This window comes from Bufo gargarizans, chromosome 6 (genome assembly GCF_014858855.1).
Source record: "Bufo gargarizans isolate SCDJY-AF-19 chromosome 6, ASM1485885v1, whole genome shotgun sequence".
Taxonomy (NCBI): Eukaryota; Metazoa; Chordata; class Amphibia; order Anura; family Bufonidae; genus Bufo; species Bufo gargarizans.
In genome coordinates, this window is record NC_058085.1 from 65251820 (window position 1) to 65271248 (window position 19429).

Here is a 19429-nt window from a genome sequence, read left to right on the forward strand (position 1 = left end):
TATGCACTTACAGCCTACCTCACGGCCAGAGTCCTGGGAGGGAGGCTAATGTTCACCAGTACTCGCTGCTCTCGCTAATGAAATATTTTCTCTCTTCCCATGAAAATGTATTTTTATTCCTTTTTCTGAGCTTTACCCAAACAATATTCTCTATATACAGGACTACTTTATATAAGAGCCCAATGCTGCAGCGACATGGCCTAGTAATGCTAGGCTGCCTGTCCTGTCTCCATAACCATTGACCGGAGGTAAGGGTTAATTCACACACACACTTCTGCAGCTGTCTCTCTCATCTGAATGAGGTTTGCAGAAATCCTTGCGCTTACAGCTGAACCAACCTTAGACCTCTTGCAGATGAACGTGTGTGCCCCGTGGCCGTGCTGTGGGCCGCAATGCAGGAACACCCACCGTGGGGCAGCCGCAGCGGATCGCGGAACCATTCACTTTAATGGGTCTGCGATCCGGCCGTTCCGCAAAAAGATAGGACATGTTCTATCTTTTTGCGGAACGTAAGTACGGGACGACACCCCACAGAAGCACTCCCTAGTGCTCCCGTAGGGTTCCGTTCCGCGCTTCCGTTCCGCATCTCCGGATTTGCGGACCCATTAAAGTGAATGGGTCCGCATCCGTGATGCGGAATGCACACGGAACGGTGCCCATGTATTGCGGATCCGCAAATACGGTCACGGGGAGCACACGTTCGTGTGCAATAAGCCTTAGATGAATGGAACTGAATTCTCAGCCGCAGAAATTTCTGCAGTAAATCTGCCCCGTGTGAATATCCTCTGATGATGCATACTCTGTCTTGTTTAAAGGGGGTATCCAACCTCTATATTGACCCTCCAATGCCCGGGCGCTTCATATAAGTTATACTTACTCTGGCACCCGTGTCACTCCTGATCTCCACACAGCCACCGCTGCATCTCCCCGTCGGATCAAACATCTGGCGACGGGGGAGCAGCAAATAGCAGGCAGCGACTGGGACGAGCCTCCATAGCATCACGGGTGACGCAAGGAGATGCAAAGGCGGGCCATGCAGGGATCAGGAGCGATGTGGGTGCCGAGGGGGTCATTATATGGGTTGGATAACCCCTTTAGGTACGTCCTGTCATTGTCTCCCAAATCTCTTCTTAACCCAAGTGCTTCAAGTTCTTAAAACCAAAGTTAGGCCTCATGCACACTACCGTGCTGGTTTTTGCGGTCCGGAAAAAACGGAAGCCGCCCGTGTGCCTTCCGCAATTTGCGGAACGAAACGAGCGGCCCATTGTAGACATGCCTATTCTTGTCCGCAAAACGGACAAGAATAGGACATGCTAGATTCTTTTTGCGGGGCCTCGGAACGGAGCAACGGATGTGGACAGCACACGGACTGCTGTCCGCATCTTTTGCGGCCCCATTGAAGTGAATGGGTCCGCATCCGAGCCGCAAAAACTGCGGCTCGGATGCGGACCATAACTACGGTCGTGTGCATGAGGCCTTACAGACATGACCCAAACATGACAAAAGGGAATGTGTCGGCAGAAAATGACCTGTGTTTTCAATCAAGGTTTTATGGTAAACAATTGTTTTAAATTTTTTTGTGTTTGTCATTATCCATATTTTAAAAATATCCTAAAATCTTGCAGTTTTTGTACTGGCCACTAGGCCTAAAATATGTGAAGACTTCCTGTTCTTTAAGAGCAGCCACATGGGCCAGACACAATAGACTGGAGGGGAACCCATTGACTTCTGAGAGTGACTTTTCTAGGCATGCTCTGTGCAGAGGTCAGGAGGGAGTAGATAAGCTGCGATATCACCTATTGTGAATTGTGTATTCTGTGGTATCTATACAGATGTGAAATCTGTCATTGTAATCATGCCTTTGATGATAATGTGATGGCTAATGAAAAGTGACCAGTACAGAACGGGTCTAATGGTCACTTTGAAAACTGCATAATTTATGTATAGTTTTTTTAAATATAGATAGTGACATAGAAAATTAAAACAAAATTCACCAAAACTTAAAAAAAAAAAAATGTTTAAAGAGGACCTTTTACTAGAATAAAAAATCTAAACTAACTATACAGACATGGAGAGCGGCGCCCGGGGATCTCCCTGCACTTACTGTTATACCTGTGCGCCGCTCCGTTCTCCCGTTATAGCCTCCGGTATCTTCATATGTTAGGCTCCACCCAGGGGAACCTGCCGGCGTCTCCTTCTCCCATGCTGTAGCGCTGGCCAATCGCAGCGCTCAGCTCATAGCCTGAGAGGCTTTTTTTTCTCTCAGGCTATGAGCCGAGCGCTGCGATTGGCCAGCGCTACAGCATGGGAGAAGGAGACGCCGGCAGGTTCCCCTGGGTGGAGCCTAACTATGAAGATACCGGAGGCTATACCGGGAGAACGGAGCGGCGCCCAGGTATAACAGTAAGTGCAGGGAGATCCCCGGGCACCGCTCTCCATGTCTGTATAGTTAGTTTAGATTTTTTATTCTAGTGAAAGGTCCTCTTTAACATAAAAATGTGATTAAAACAATATATCTGATGACACATTCCCTTTAACTGGACTTCCCTGTATCTGCTGCTAATTATCTCTACAATAGTGCCATCTAGTGGAGAAGGATGGCACGGTAACTCTAGGTTTGATGTCTGTATCTCGGCAGGAGAGATCTGATCTGTTCCAACTTCCTGCTCCTGTTTTTTCTTGCTTATTGCATTCACGACTACATCTTCACCCCTTGTCTGCGCAGCTTTATTTTTTTTTAAGATGGAATCCTACGATTATCTCAGTTTTTCAGGTATTTTATTTTAAGATGCGTTGTTTTGGGCCGAGACATAGCTTATTGCTATTAATGGAGAACATAGAGATTATAATTTAACATTAAAATAAAATATTGTTTTTTATCTAGACATTGTAGCACCACAATTGTTTTCCACACTTCCATGGTGTTTTATCTCTCTATGTTTCTGTTTGTGCACATGAGCATCAGTGTAATAAACAGAGAACTGGAAATGGCGCTCTCTGTCCTCAGGTATCTGTCTGCTGCGTGCAATTTCAGATTTTTCAGCATTATTTCCTTTCTGGTCATGGAGAATGTGTAAGGGAAGTGTTCTCTGGAACTCAGTAGCACTTTTTCTCGCTCGTATCATTGATGAACACAGAAGACCATGGGTATAGCTGCTGCCACTAGGAGGCGACACTAGGCAAAAAAAAGTGTTAGCTCCTCCCTTCAGTTATACCCCTCCTGCAAGCACTGAGCTAATCCGTTTTAGCTTAGTGTCCGTAGGAGGCAGACATGTTTTTCCTGCAGGTCTGCGAAAGATCTTTCCTTTTTATTTTTTCAGGTTCGAGCTACAGGCGGGCTTTAGCCACCAGTTTTTCTCGCCCATATTCATTGGGGGACACAGAGACTGTGGGTATAGCTATGTCCTCTAGGAGGCGTTGACACTAGTAAAAGCTGTTAGCTCCTGCCCTGGCAGCTATACCCCCTCCAGCCTGGAGAGAGAGCTTCAGTTTTTTCTCTTGTCAATAGGGGGCAAGACCTCGCTGCTCTGCAGGGATCTCCTGAAGATTTTTTATTTTAGTTTCTTATTTTCCTTCTTTTTCAGGTGGGAAACAGTGGACGCATCACCTCCCTGCTCTCCCGGGGGGAGCGCGCCAGCGTTGGTCTGCCACGCTGCCTCCTTCGCCCACAAGAAGACAAGGTGGACCAGGGCAGCCTTGCTCCCCTGCATCCCGCCAGCCAATGGGGTCACCCATCCAAGCCCCCCTTCTACTGGACCAGAGGAAGGGTGAAGATGGCGACAGGGAAGTGAAGAGAGGTGAGTACACGGGACTAGGTAAGTATGTCCCTCCTGGGTCGCCCCCTTCCTCCCTACCTGGTGGCAGTAATGCAGAGGTTAACCAGGCACAGGGCTTCAATATAGCCCAGCACCCTGCAGCCATTCCCTTCTTCCCCCTCTGGCAGTTTTTATTAATTGCCTAGCAGGGCGGCACATAGGTAGGGGGTTAATGTAGGTGGAACCCCTTGGCAGGCATTTTTCTATGGTGGGAGTCCGAGCGCACGGCCAGACAGTCTCCGCCTGTGTTGTGCACTCAATGAGGATGCGGAGATCGCATATTGGGCTATGGACCATAACGCCATGACCAGAGATCCGGAGCGCGCTGCTCCGGAAGGGGTTAAACAGCATCAGGAACAACTCAGCAGTGCACCGCATGGTGTTCCGGCTGCCATGTTTTTTTGCCCGGCCCGCAGGGTGGAGCCCCCCTCCGTTGCCGGGCGGGCAAATTTTGCGGTGCTTTGTCCCTCTGCGGTCCGGCCGATGCACTAATCGGCTGTGCGCAGGGGCCTTGGATTGTCGCCTTGCGGCTTGTTAGACCGCACTTCGTCCCTCTGGAGGGGAGGGGGGGATGTGCGCTCTGGCGCGAAAACTTTGCGCCCTTCTTCCCCCTCCACCAGAAACCTGCTAGCTCCGCCCCCCAGTCATGAAGATGTCCTTAACCCTTCCTGGCTGGCCGTGGCCAACATATCTGGGGAGCACTCCCAGTGCAATGTTTCTCATGTGGAGGAATTTAACCCTTTCTGCCTCTTGTCATTGAGGCCGTCATCTTAGTTAAAAAAAAAAAAGAGATGTGCGTCCATACGGCCCCCTCCCTACCCCTCATTACCGCAAGACCACCCTGTCTGTGCGGTACCACACTAGGCCCGTGTCCTATCTCGGATAAGGAGCACCTCATAGTTCCCAATCCGCCCTCCGAGCCGCTTGTTTTGATAATTCTCGTCCTCTGCAAATCCCGTGGAGGACAGCTGATGTTCCCAATCCACCCTCGAGTTCGTGGTCACTCCATTGGGACATTCCCCTTAGGTAGGGGTCCTACCCTGGCGCTAGCTTGGCAGTTGCGCCTGTTCGCCAGGTAGAGTTTTTAAGGTTAGTTCTACTTAACTGGGCCAGTATGGTACGTGGCTTCTACAGGCCTCCCCCACAGTTTTGCGCTGACGGGGCAAGCGCTGGCTATTACTGTGGGAGCGGTGTTGCTCACAGCTCTGCACAGCTCTTTCAGCAGGCGGTGGACTCTTTTAACACTGAATTCGGTGGCCTCTGCGGGTGACCCCCTCCTCTGCTGGGGTATGGGTCTAGCAATACGGTGTGACTCCCCTTGTCTGGCTTCCTCCTCAGGCGGTGTTTTTTTTTTTTTTGCACGGCCACTTAATCCTTGGCTACTTCTGTATAGCGCCAGTCCCAGACGGGGAATGGGCTTAAACCTAGCCTATTCTTCTCCTGTTTTTTCCTCCTCTGGCTCAGGGTTCATAGCCATCCCGCATGCCTTGGTAGTTCCTACGTTGCTACCTTCCCTCATCTGCATTTGCACAGGGTATTAGTTTACTGGCCTTCCATTCCAGGCACGATCCGGTCTGACTGGTGGGCTGTGGCGCCCTCCACATTCCTTCTACTACAGGGACTCTTCCATTGGTCCAGGTGTGCTAACGGTATCTACACGAAAGCTTCCCACCTTTCTCTCCAGAGCCAGAGTTCCGGTAGCTTGCGACGTGGACGCCCTGATTCTCCTTGGCGGGAGTTCTCCCTTCTTATGTGTTTCTTCTCCTCCTTCCCAGGGTTCTACGGAGGATCCAGATGGAGAACATTCTGACAAATCCTAGTTGCTCCGAGTTGACCCCGTCGCGCGTGGTATGCTGACCTCGTTTTCCTTCCTGGAGACGTCCCTTGGTCACTGCCACTCAGAGACGACCTTCTTTCACAGGGTCCGGTCTTACATCAGCTTTCGATGACTGCGTGGCTATTAAAACCTCCATTCTGATGTGGAGAGGGTTTTCAGCTGATGTCTTCCGCACTATGATTCAGAAGTCTGCATCACCCAGGATCTATTGTGGGACCTGGATGTCCTTCCTGGGCTTCTGTGAAAGCCGGGACATCCCCTCCTTTCCTGTTTTTTTTACTCCCCACGGTCCTATCCTTCTACATTCAGGGTTGAACCTTGGTTTAGCCTTAGTTCCTTGATGGGTCAGGTGTTGGCGCTTCTGTCCTGGGTCAGCTTCCAGCGTACTCTGGTTTCCCTGGTGCCCATGGGAACCTTCCTTCAGGGAGGGGCACATACGGTTCCTCTGTACCGTCCTTACAACCTTGGGATCTGTATGTACTTCTTGCAGCCTTTCAGTCTTCTCCATTTAAGCCCTTGCGGGAGTTCTTACTCCGGCTCCTGTCCTAGAAGGTAGTTTTTCTTGTGGCTATCACATCCATCAGGCAGGTGTCTAAGTTGGGGGGCCCTTTCTTGCAAGATCCCCTTCCTGGTTCTTCACAAGGATACAGCAGTTCTCCGGCCCATTCCTTCTTCTCCCGAAGGTGGTCTCTGACTTCCATATCAATGAAGAAATTGTCCTTCCTTCACTGTCCCTTTCCTTCGCACCCTATGGAAGGGTGTTACATTATGGACGTTGTCGAAGCTCTACTCATTGTTAGCAGCCTCCAGTCCCTCTCGGCATACGGACCCCCCTTTTATCTCCGGAAGGTCCTCACTAGGGATAGGCGGCCTCCAAAGGGCGATTGGACGTTGGATTCGGTCTGCAAGTGCTGACTCATACCGTGCCCGGAGCAGGGTTCCACCCTTAGGTGTCATGGCTCACTCTCCCACAGCGGTGAGCGCTTCTTGGGCTAGGCGTAATCGCGCTTCGGCTGCACAGTTGTGTAAGGCGGCTCCCGGTCCTCCTTACACATGTTCACAAGAAATTACCAGGTGCATACTTATGCATCGACGGTCGCTGCGTTGGCGCGGGTCTTGCAGGTGACAGTTCTTAGATGCCTGCAGGGACGATTGCTTCCATGGGTCTGTGGCTTTTTCCCTCCCTGTGGACTGCTTTCGGACATCCCACGGTTCCTGTGTCCCCAATGAATATGGGCGAGAAAAGGAGATTTTTGTATAACTTACCAGTAAAATCTCTTTCTCGCTCTTCATTGGGGGGACACAGCACCCACCCAGTATTGTTGTTCGGCCACAGTGTGGCTGTTGCTGGTTAGGACCCTGTTGGGTCTTTTGGCTTGGTTGGTGTTCCATGTTTTTTCGTTGGTTTACTTGCTTCTCCTCCTGCTTCTCACAAACTGAAGCTCTCTCTCCAAGCTGGAGGGGGTATAGCTGCCAGGGGAGGAGCTAACAGCTTTTACTAGTGTCAACGCCTCCTAGAGGACATAGCTATACCCATGGTCTCTGTGTCCCCCAATGAAGAGCGAGAAAGAGATTTTACTGGTAAGTTATACAAAAATCTCCTTTTTTCCCCACACTTGAGGGGGGAGACCAGTGGGTGCTCAAGCTGGCTGAGTCCTACCACTGGAAGACAAGGATCTCAAATCCACTGTTACCCGCCAGCTACAGTGTCACCTTATCTGCTACTTCTGGAAGTCCCCCCTGTTACCATTGTAGCCGTTCTCCCCAAGGGGCAGCACACTGACGGTGACACTGCTGGAATCAGGGTGGCCAGAAACCGTCAAGGTAAGTAGGTTGCCTACCTTCCTCTGCTTACCCCCCTCCCTTTTACTGGGTTCTAGGGGTTAATCTTCTCCTGCTGGGTCACCTTTTCCTGTTATCCAATGACCACAGAAAAATAGGGTTTTTCTTCAAATCCTTGGCCTTTTTTCTTCTGTAGCTGGTGATCCACTAGCCCTCGGTCCCACCTCAGGCTCCCAGCCCCTCACCTTCCTCTTGGCCTGTGGTGCCTTTACAGCGGTCGCATGCCTTCGTGGGCGGCCGCTGCCTTTCTCCTCTGGACATCAGTACGCCCGTTCCTGGCCTCCTCTGGTCGCCTTTGGCACTCCTGTTCCCTCCCTGCATGGCTGTCCCAGCCGGAAGTCTTCAGGTCGGCCCCGCCTGTACGCGAGGCCCCGGCTCTCCGGCCTTCTAGGCCGCATCTTCCCGAGTGTTTCAGGGGCGGGAAACTGTATTTTTCAGAGCGCAAAACTTTTGCTCCCATGTCTTCGCTCCACCAGCGACCCACTGAGCTCCGCCCTAGCCTACTGCTTAACCCTTTCCTTGCCTCAGCACTACTGTTGCTGGGGGGAAATAATTACTTAGAACTCAATTTAAAGGGTTGATAGTGTGAAACTAGTTGATAAGTGAAACTAGAAAATTGTAATATCGTGCAAAGTTTGTTATAATTTGGATGATTATGGCTTACAGCTTATGAAACCCCAAAGTCACAATCTCAGGTCCCCTTTGCTCAGGGGGTATGGATTAATTAGCTGACTAGAGGGTGACACTTTGAGGCTAGAATATTGAACCTTTTCACAAAATTCTAATTTTAAGCTGCATTAATACAACTCCTTTTCAGTTGCATTACTGAAATAAATGGACTTTTGCACGATATTCTAATTTTTCGAGTTTTACCTGTAAATTTAACAACAATTATTATTAACCTTTGGAGCTTCCGGTCCTATTGGGCCTAGTTCCCACCGCCCTATACTTACCTGGCAGGGGACATACCATGATCACTAAGGTGGTTCTCCCAGGGTGAGGTTTCACCTATTGCACTCCAGGTGTGCTGACCCCTGCATTTTCCCCTAATGCGGGAAACTCGACTGCATATTTTGTGGAGGCGTTCGTGCTTTCTAAGTCCTATGGCACTACCCCCCCCCCGCCATAGGCGGAGTACTTGCACTACCGCTGGATACCGCACTCCCTGTAGCATTACCCTCCTTCCGTAGGCAGAGTAATTCCTCTACTACTGGATACTATACATTCCATAGCATTACCCTCCTTCCATATGTGGAGTAGTTACACTACCACTGGATTCTGTAAGTCCTGTCATATTCCCTTCCTTACTTTGGTGGAATATGTGCATGTACCACTGGACCCTGTACATCCTGTAGCATTGCCCCCTTCCATAAGGGGAGTAATTGCTCTTCCACTGGATATTGTACATCCGGTAGCATTACCCCCTTCCATAAGCAGAGTAATTGCACTTCTATGGGATACTGTACAGCCTGTACTATTACCCTCCTTTCATAGGCGGATTACCTGCACTTCCACTGGATACTGTACAGCCTGTAGCATTACCCTCCCTTTATAGGTGGAGTATTGCAACTACCACTGGACACTGTACAGCCTGTAGCATTACCCTCCTTTCATAGGTGGCGTAATAGCACTACCATTGGATGCTGTACATCCTGTAGCATTGCCCTCCTGCCATAGAGTAATAGCAGTACCACTGGATCCTGTACAGACTGTCGCATTACCCTCCTTTCTTAGGCGGAGTAATCGCACTTCCACCAGATACCATATGTCCTGTCGCATTACCACCTCCGCAGGCGGAGTAATTGCACTAATACTGGATATAATAGGTCCTGTCAGATTTCCCCCTTCTATAGGTGGAGTAGTTGCACCACAACTGCATACTGAGAAACAAATAAACCAGAAGTGGCCAAATGGTAAGAGTGGAAAACAATGTCCACCCAGTACAACCAAAAGGTCACTGAATACAAAATAACTCTGTACTAGCTCCCGAGTGACAACCAGCAAAAAACAAAGAACGGAGCTCATGGTACCGTATATAAAAATATAATTTTATTTATGTCATGATTAAAATGTAAAATGAATAAATAATATGCCATTAAAAAGAAAAGAGAACACCATCCTGGGGCTGCACACGTATCAAATATATAAACAACGTAATAATGGATGGTATTAATTGTATGAAATACAATAACCAACTGTTATGAAAAGATAATGAACGGTAAGTGTTAGGTGACTCAACAGTCGAAAAATAACTGCATGGCTGGGGGGAAAGGGATTGCATGATGGTGCAACGATGACCAAATAAGAGCAATCCCTGATAATATCCAGGTATCAGTATAGTGCTTATATCCAAAGCCGTTTAAGTTAAAGAGGACAGAGACTCACCTTAAGAAAACGTGTGCTGTATCAACCAGGATGGCGCTACCCCGACGTGCCTTCGTCCGGGGGTAATGCCATCTCTGTGAATCACATTTTTATGCGTCCTCTACACCAATCGGATGTTAGGCAATAATTACATATGCTTGTCCCCACCTGCGTATGTATGCTGGCACTCGAGGCTCCAGTCAAACCGCACCCAGCTACCTCCCGGCCGGCGTCCCGCCTACACGCCCACATCACGTGACATAGTCATATGATCAGACGATCCCGGCGTGCAGACGCACAGGCGCTGTGCATCGCACGCACACATCACAAAAGAGGAGAAGAACAGTAACATTCACCACACTACGTGGTGAGCGTAAATTAAAGGAAACCTGTCGCCAGTTTTATGGTGTCCTAACTAAGGGGAACATAAATAAGTGACTGATTCTCTTAGCAAAATGCTGGGTCACTTTCTTTAATTGACCCAGTCAATCTGCCAACATCTTGTATTGAAAAGCTCCAGCTGATAATGATGAGTCCTGAATATTCATGAGCTGCTGAATGACAGTTATTTTCCATATGAATTAGCAGCAGGTGGGCAGGGGAGTGGCTATAGCTCTGAATAAAAAAAATAAACGCTGGACTCAATGACATCACGCTGGACTCAAATCAGCTCATTGGCATGTGGCATCTTTGTGTGTATATTATGAGGTAACCGTCTGTCGCACCAGTAAGTAAATACATCTAAGGCACTTTTTAGTAGTTAATGATTGTATATAATTAGTTAGATTATAATCAAATATCCACATGACAGGTTCCCTTTAACCCCTTAAGGACATAGGACGTACCGGTACGCCCTATTTCCCGAGTCCTTAAGGACCAAGGACGTACCGGTACGTCCTGACTTTAAAATCGGCATTCCGGCGCCGCAGGGGTTAATTTGAACAGGATGCCGGCTGAAATCATTCAGCCGGCATCCTGTTAAAACGCCAGGGGGGGTCATGTGACCCCCCCGTGTCGGCGATCGCAGCAAACCGCAGGTCAATTCAGACCTGCGGTTTGCTGCGCTTTTTGCAGTTTCTGATCCCCGCGGTCCCTGACCGCGGGGATCAGAAACTTTAGAGTGCCTAAAATCAATATAGTACACCCCCCCCTGCACCCCTGCATGATTTGATGGCGGCGGGTGGTGCAGGGGGGGTGTCGCAGGCGGTGGGGGGCGTTGCGGGAGGCGGGCGGTGCGGCAGGCGGGATCGCGATCCCCCGCCCGCCTCCTATTGCGTAATCGTTGGTGTACAGTGGGTATACCAGGGTGCCAGCACATTGCTGGCACCCTGGTATAAACGGCTGACATCGTTGATGCGATGTCAGCCGTTTAACCCTTTCCATACAGCGGTCCGTACGGACCGCTGTATGGAAAAGGTTAACAGTAAGAGGGAGCTCCCTCCCTCTCCGATCGGGGGGCTGCTGTGCCTTTGCAGCCCCCCGATGGAGAGGGAGAGAGCCCCCAGAGAGCCCCCCGAAGCCCCGTCCTCACCCTTCCCCGTCTGCGAAGTTCTGACCATAACTGAGCAGACGGGGAAGGTTCCCATGGCAACAGGACGCCTGCTCAGGCGTCCTGCTGTCCATGGTGCTGAACAGATCTGTGCTGAAAGCATAGATCTGTTCAGTGTAAGTAAAATACAGTGCAGAACCCTATATAGGTTCTGTACTGTATTATACAGACATCAGACCCACTGGATCTTCAAGAACCAAGTGGGTCTGGGTCAAAAAATAAAAAGAATAAGTGAAAAAAGTTAAGAGAAAAAAAAAAAACATTTATCACTGAATAAAAATTAAAAAAATAAAATAAACTACACATATTAGGTATCGCCGCGTCCGTAACGACCTGATCTATAAAACGGCCATGTTACTTTCCCCGCACAGTGAACGCCATAAAAATAAAAAAAATAAAACTATGAGAAAATTGAAATTTTGCCCACCTTACTTCCCAAAAAAGGTAATAAAAGTGATCAAAAAAGTCGCATGTACGCCAAAATAGTACCAATCAAACCGTCATCTCATCCCGCAAAAAATGAGACCCTACTCAAGATAATCGCCCAAAAACTGAAAAAACTATGGCTCTTAGACTACGGAAACACTAAAACATCATTTTTTTTGTTTCAAAAATAAAATCATTGTGTAAAACCTACATAAATAAAAATAAAGTATACATATTAGGTATTGCCGCGTCCGTATCGACCGGCTCTATATAAATATCACATGACCTAACCCCTCAGGTGACCACCGTAAAAAAAAAAAAAAAAAAAAAAAAAAAACGGTGTAAAAAAAGCTATTTTTTGCCATCTTACGTCACAAAAAGTGTAATAGCAAGCGATCAAAAAGTCATATGCACCCCAAAATAGTGCCAATCAAACTGTCATCTCATCCCGCAAAAAATTAGACCCTACTCAAGATAATCGCCCAAAAACTGAAAAAACTATGGCTCTCAGACTATGGAGACACTAAACAATTTTTTGGTTTTAAAAATGAAGTTATTGTATAAAACTTACATAAATAAAATAAAAATTGTATACATATTAGGTATCGCTGCGTCCGTGACAACCTGCTCTATAAAATTACCACGTGATCTAACCTGTCAGATGAATGTTGTAAATAACAAAAAAAAAACGTGCCAAAAAAGCTATTTCTTGTTACCTTGCCGCACAAAAAGTGTAATATAGAGCAACCAAAAATCATATCTACCCTGAACTAGTACCAACAATACTGCCATCCTATCCCGTACTTTCTAAAATGGGGTCACTTTTTTGGAGTTTCTACTCTAGGGGTGCATCAGGGGGGCTTCAAATGGGACATGGTGTCAAAAAACCAGTCCAGCAAAATCTGCCTTCCAAAAACCATGTGGCATTCCTTTCCTTCTGCGCCCTGCCGTTTGCCCGTACAGCGGTCTACAACCACATATGAGGTGTTTCTGTAAACTACAGAATCAGGGCCATAAATAATGAGTTTTGTTTGGCTGTTAACCCTTGCTTTGTAACTGGAAAAAAAATATTAAAATGGAAAATCTGCCAAAAAAGTGAAATTTTGAAATTGTATCTCTATTTTCCATTAAATCTTGTGCAACACCTAAAGGGTTAACAAAGTTTGTAAAATCAGTTTTGAATACCTTGAGGGGTGTAGTTTCTTAGATGGGGTCACTTTTATGGAGTTTCTACTCTAGGGGTGCATCAGGGGGGCTTCAAATGGGACATGGTGTCAAAAAACCAGTCCAGCAAAATCTGCCTTCCAAAAACCATGTGGCATTCCTTTCCTTCTGCACCCTGCCGTTTGCCCGTACAGCGGTCTACAACCACATATGAGGTGTTTCTGTAAACTACAGAATCAGGGCCATAAATAATGAGTTTTGTTTGGCTGTTAACCCTTGCTTTGTAACTGGAAAAAAAATATTAAAATGGAAAATCTGCCAAAAAAGTGAAATTTTGAAATTGTATCTCTATTTTCCATTAAATCTTGTGCAACACCTAAAGGGTTAACAAAGTTTGTAAAATCAGTTTTGAATACCTTGAGGGGTGTAGTTTCTTAGATGGGGTCACTTTTATGGAGTTTCTACTCTAGGGGTGCATCAGGGGGCTTCAAATGGGACATGGTGTCAAAAAAACTGTCCAGCAAAATCTGGCTTCCAAAAACCATATGGCGCACCTTTCACTCTACGCCCCGCTGTGTGGCCGTACAGTAGTTTACGGCCACATATGGGGTGTTTCTGTAAACGGCAGAGTCAGGGCAATAAAGATACAGTCTTGTTTGGCTGTTAACCCTTGCTTTGTTAGTGGAAAAAATGGGTTAAAATGGAAAATTAGGCAAAAAAATGAAATTCTCAAATTTCATCCCCATTTGCCAATAACTCTTGTGCAACACCTAAAGGGTTAACGGAGTTTGTAAAATCAGTTTTGAATACCTTGAGGGGTGTAGTTTATAGAATGGGGTCATTTTTGGGCGGTTTCTATTATGTAAGCCTCGCAAAGTGACTTCAGAGCTGTAGTGGTCCCTAAAAATTGGGTTTTTGTAAATTTCTGAAAAATTTCAAGATTTGCTTCTAAACTTCTAAGCCTTGTAACATCCCCAAAAAATAAAATATCATTCCCAAAATAATTCAAACATGAAGTAGACATATGGGGAATGTTAAGTCATCACAATTTTTGGGGGTATTACTATGTATTACAGAAGTAGAGAAACTGAAACTTTGAAATTTGCAAATTTTTCAAAATTTTTGGTAAATTAGGTATTTTATTATGCAAAAAAATTATTTTTTTTGACTTTATTTTACCAGTGTCATGAAGTACAATATGTGACGAAAAAACAATCTCAGAATGGCCTGTATAAGTAAAAGCGTTTTAAAGTTATCAGCACTTAAAGTGACACTGGTCAGATTTGCAAAAAATGGCCTGGTCCTTAAGGTGAAAATGAGCCTGGTCCTTAAGGGGTTAAGTATTTGTGTCTGCGCAAAATGTAAAAAATTATAAATAAATGTGATGGCAAAAATAAAATGTGTTGCAATAATAGCATAAAATATCTGACTAACTTCAATATTAGTTATACATAAGAAACATGATAATGATGGTGCAAAATTATAATACATAGTGCATAAACAATACATAAATAGTAAAACATATATTAGTGTTGGTACAGAATTGTAATACATAATGCTAATACAACAATTAGAAAAATACATAATTATTGTGACACATTACGAGTGTTTTTTTCATTTTTTATGTGGTATAATATCTACTTACTTTATCAGTTATATACATTTATACACACATACAGTCGTGGCCAAAAGTTTTGAGAATGACACAAATATTAGTTTTCACAAAGTTTGCTGCGAAACTGCTTTTAGATCTTTGTTTCAGTTGTTTCTGTGATGTAGTGAAATATAATTACACGCACTTCATACGTTTCAAAGGCTTTTATCGACAATTACATGACATTTATGCAAAGAGTCAGTATTTGCCGTGTTGGCCCTTCTTTTTCAGGACCTCTGCAATTCGACTGGGCATGCTCTCAATCAACTTCTGGGCCAATTCCTGACCGATAGCAACCCATTCTTTCATAATCACTTCTTGGAGTTTCTCAGAATTAGTGGGTTTTTGTTTGTCCACCCGCCTCTTGAGGATTGACCACAAGTTCTCAATGGGATTAAGATCTGGGGAGTTTCCAGGCCATGGACCCAAAATGTCAACGTTTTGGTCCCCAAGCCACTTAGTTATCACTTTTGCCTTTTGGCACGGTGCTCCATTGTGCTGGAAAATGCATTGTTCTTCACCAAACTGTTGTTGAATTGTTGGAAGAAGGGTGTTTTGGTACCATTCTTTATTCATGGCTGTGTTTTGGGGCAAAATTGTGAGTGAGCCTACTCCCTTGGATGAGAAGAAACCCCACACATGAATGGTCTCAGGATGCTTTACGGTTGGCATGACACAGGACTGATGGTAGCGCTCACCTTTTCTTCTCCGGACAAGCCTTTTTCCTGATGCCCCAAACAATCAGAAAGAGGCTTCATTGGAGAATATGACTTTGCCCCAGTCCTCAGCAGTCCATTCAGCATATTTTCTGCAGAAGATCAATCTGTCCCTGATTTTTGGAGAGAAGTGGCTTCTTTGCTGCCCTTCTTGACACCAGGCAATCTTCCAAAAGTCTTCGCCTCTTAGTGCGTGCAGATGCGCTCACACCTGCCTGCTGCCATTCCTGAGCAAGCTCTGCACTGGTGGCACTCCGATCCCGCAGCTGAATCCTTTTTAGGAGACGATCCTGGCGCTTGCTGGACTTTCTTGGACGCCCTGAAGCCTTCTTAACAAGAATTGAACCTCTTTCCTTGAAGTTCTTGATGATCCTATAAATTGTTGATTGAGGTGCAATCTTAGTAGCCACAATATCCTTGCCTGTGAAGCCATTTTTATGCAACACAATGATGGCTGCACGCGTTTCTTTGCAGGTCACCATGGTTAACAATGGAAGAACAATGATTTCAAGCATCACCCTCCTTTTAACCCAATCAGCCTGACATAATGATCTCCAGCCTTGTGCTCATCAACATTCTCACCTGAGTTAACAAGACGATTACTGAAATGATCTCAGCAGGTCCTTTAATGACGGCAAGGAAAGGCAGTGGAAAGGTTTTTTTGGGATTAAGTTAATTTTCATGGCAAAGAAGGACTATGCAATTCATCTGACCACTCTTCATAACATTCTGGAGTATATGCAAATTTCTAATTTAAAAACTTAAGCAGCAACTTTTCCAATTTCCAATATTTATGTAATTCTCAAAACTTTTGGCCACAACTGTACACTTCTTTATTCCCCCATATTCACTTCCTTTTCTCCTCCCCCCCCCCCTCCTCTTCTCCCTTTTTGTGTCATACACTTCAACATTCATGGTATTATTATCATTTTTATTATCAGAATCATGCACATTTCATACCCTTTCCTACTTTCCTTCCCTCTCCCCCCCCCCCCCCCTTCCCTTTTTCTTGTGTTATGCTTAACACTTTATGGTATTATTTTTATCTTTAGAATCATGCACTGTCACTTTATTTAATATTTTTTTATATTATTCATTTATTATTGTTTTATAATATACTTCATCATTTCATTAACTTTTTCACCATTCATTTTTCTTATTATTTTTTGAACTTTTTATTATTAAATATAATTGTCTGATCCACAACTATGCACTAGCACTTTTATATTCATTATTATTTATTGCCTTGTCTTATGTATAACATGCACTGTCACAATAATTATGTATTTTTCAAATTGTTGTATTAGCATTATGTATCGGGATCGTCCGATCATGTGACTATGTCACGTGATGTGGGCGTGTAGGCGGGATGCCGGCCGGGAGGTAACTGGGCGCGGCTTGACTTGAGCCTCGCGCGCCAGCATACATACGCAGGTGGGGACAAGCATATGTAATTATTGCCTAACATCCGATTGGTGTAGAGGACGCATAAATATGTGATTCACAGAGATGGCGTTACCCCCGGACGAAGGCACGTCGGGGTAGCGCCATCCTGGTTGATACAGCACACGTTTTCTTAAGGTGAGTCTCTGTCCTCTTTAACTTATACGGCTTTGGATATAAGCACTATACTGATACCTGGATATTATCAGGGATTGCTCTTATTTGGTCATCGTTGCACCAGCATGCAATCCCTTTCTCCCCAGCCATGCAGTTATTTTTGACTGTTGACTCACCTGACACTTACCATTCATTATCTTTTCATAACAGTTGGTTATTGTATTTCATACAATTAATACCATCCATTATTACGTTGTTTATATATTTGATATGTGTGCAGCCCCAGGATGGTGTTCTCTTTGCTGTTTCTCTTTTCTTTTTAATGGCATATTATTTATTCATTTTACATGTTAATCATGACATAAATAAAATTATATTTTTATATACGGTACTATGAGCTCCGTTCTTTATTTTTTGCTGGTGTTCACAACTGCATACTGTAGATCCTGTAGCATTGCCCTCCTTCCATCGGCAGAGTAGTTACACAATCAGTAGTACTTGCACCACCAGTGGACGCTGTACATCATGTCGGGCTCCCCTCCTTACTTAGGCAGAGTATTTCTACTACCACTGGAAACTGTCCATACTATTGGATTATTTGGTCTTTCTTAGGTGGAGTAATGGCTTGAACATTGACTACCACGACTACTCTCACTTCTTCCTTGTCATATTGCATCCCGTTCCATGGTGTGACGAATACCACGCCTCGTGCCCGCTTGACGTCACCTACGTCGAGCTCATAAGACGCAGTATGGTCACTTGTTACCACAGCGTGACGTTACCCCCTCCAGAGGAGCAGGTAAGGTCAGCTTGGCACAGTTTACACATACACCTCCTGTCCACGTGGGCACAGAGAGGCAACAAGCTGCCGCAGTGAAAACAGCGCTGTCTCAGTCTGGGTATCTGCCACCAGCTTCTCGTTTGATATAAGCCTGGTCCGCTAATGGGATTATATAGGGTGAGAAACCAACCCGCGGTAGCTTATTACTAGGCCGAAACACGGACGTGGGGATTCGTGATTGAGATACAAGATAGCACAAGATTAAATTATAATTTTAATTGCCTTAAGGACACACTAGATATAACACAATATACACAGAGCCAAAGTCAGTTACCGGGTAAGATGAAAGTTCCTTTCGGTTGTGGTGTGTTCTTTGCTGTAGTCAAATGAAGAGCAGTTCCTGGGTCCAAAAACTCACTGGCCTAAACGGGTGGAAATGCTCCAAACCCAGACACTGTAGCGCGTCTATAACCGGGTGAGCAATTCCTCTGCATGCGGTCCGCAAACAACGGCAATCCCCAGCAAAAATGCGTACATAGGAGGATGCCGGGGCGGACCGCATGCACCACAAGAACATCTTACACAAAATGATACATTGTGCAGATGAAAAGATATATATACACATCACTGCAGAAAATGCACCAAAATACGCAACTGACAATACTAGCTAATTCCTCAAGCCGATGTTAAAAGCTGCGAACTTTGCCAATATCTTCCAGTCATGAACATATCGGAGCCCCTCATGCACCACGTCACGGGGTCTCAGCACGCATGGGGTCCTACCACTAAAACGCCTGTGGTGTGTGAACAGGGTCTGAACAATGCTAGAAATTAACTCACAGCCAGGCTCTTACATGCCTCCATAGTGGTATCACCAATGCACTGTGAGGTAGGATAAAGCTGTGAGCCGCACCCACAACAGACCATGTGACACAGAAGCCGCACCCACAACAGACCATGTGACACAGAAGCTACCAGGTGCAAAAGAATGTTACCAACAAAATGAAGTGGCACATTCCATATACATAAAGACAACTCACTGAAAAAAGTGGCCTAAACAGGTGGAAATGCTCCAAACCCAGACACTAGCGCGTCTATAACTGGGTGAGCAATTCCTCCGCATGCGGTTCGCAAACAACGGCAATCCCCAGCAAAAAATGCGTATAATGGAGGATGCCGGACCATATGCACCACAAGGACATCTTACACAAAATGATACATTGTGCAGTTGAAAAAATATATACACACACAAATCACTGCAGAAAATGCACCAAAATAAGCAATTGACAATACTAGCTAATTCCTCAAGCCGATGTTAAAAGCTGAGAACTTTGCCAATATCTTCCAGTCAGGAACATATCGGAGCCCCTCATGCAGATAGTTCCTGGGTCCCCCTAAACACATTACAAGGTGTGACCCTTCTTCAGAGAAAGACCCCGCCCGCTGGCTTGCATGGGCTTATGACCTGTAGCCGGCCTTTGGGAGGGGTCCACCCCCCCCCCCCCCCCCTCTGCTTGACTGGCTGCAAATGACCCACAAAACCCTTTAGGGTTCATAGCTCCAGTCCAGAAGGTCACAGGGAGATGGTTCTGGGACCAACGTATCTGCCTGGGTTCCCGCTACAACTAGAGTCCAAACACGTTACCGTTAGTGGGTTTCTGTGGGGAGATATGTATATCTCCCTTCCCTGGCATCCCACCATCAAACCAAGAACATGGGCA

The 19429-nt window shown here is 45.9% G+C and overlaps 1 non-coding gene across 1 annotated transcript; it reads left to right on the plus strand.

The window, feature by feature from the left end:
* Positions 1-8439: 8439 nt before the first annotated feature.
* LOC122942733 lies at positions 8440-8589 on the plus strand. The gene has a single exon (XR_006390674.1). It is a non-coding gene; the product is annotated as a U1 spliceosomal RNA (small nuclear RNA).
* Positions 8590-19429: the final 10840 nt, after the last annotated feature.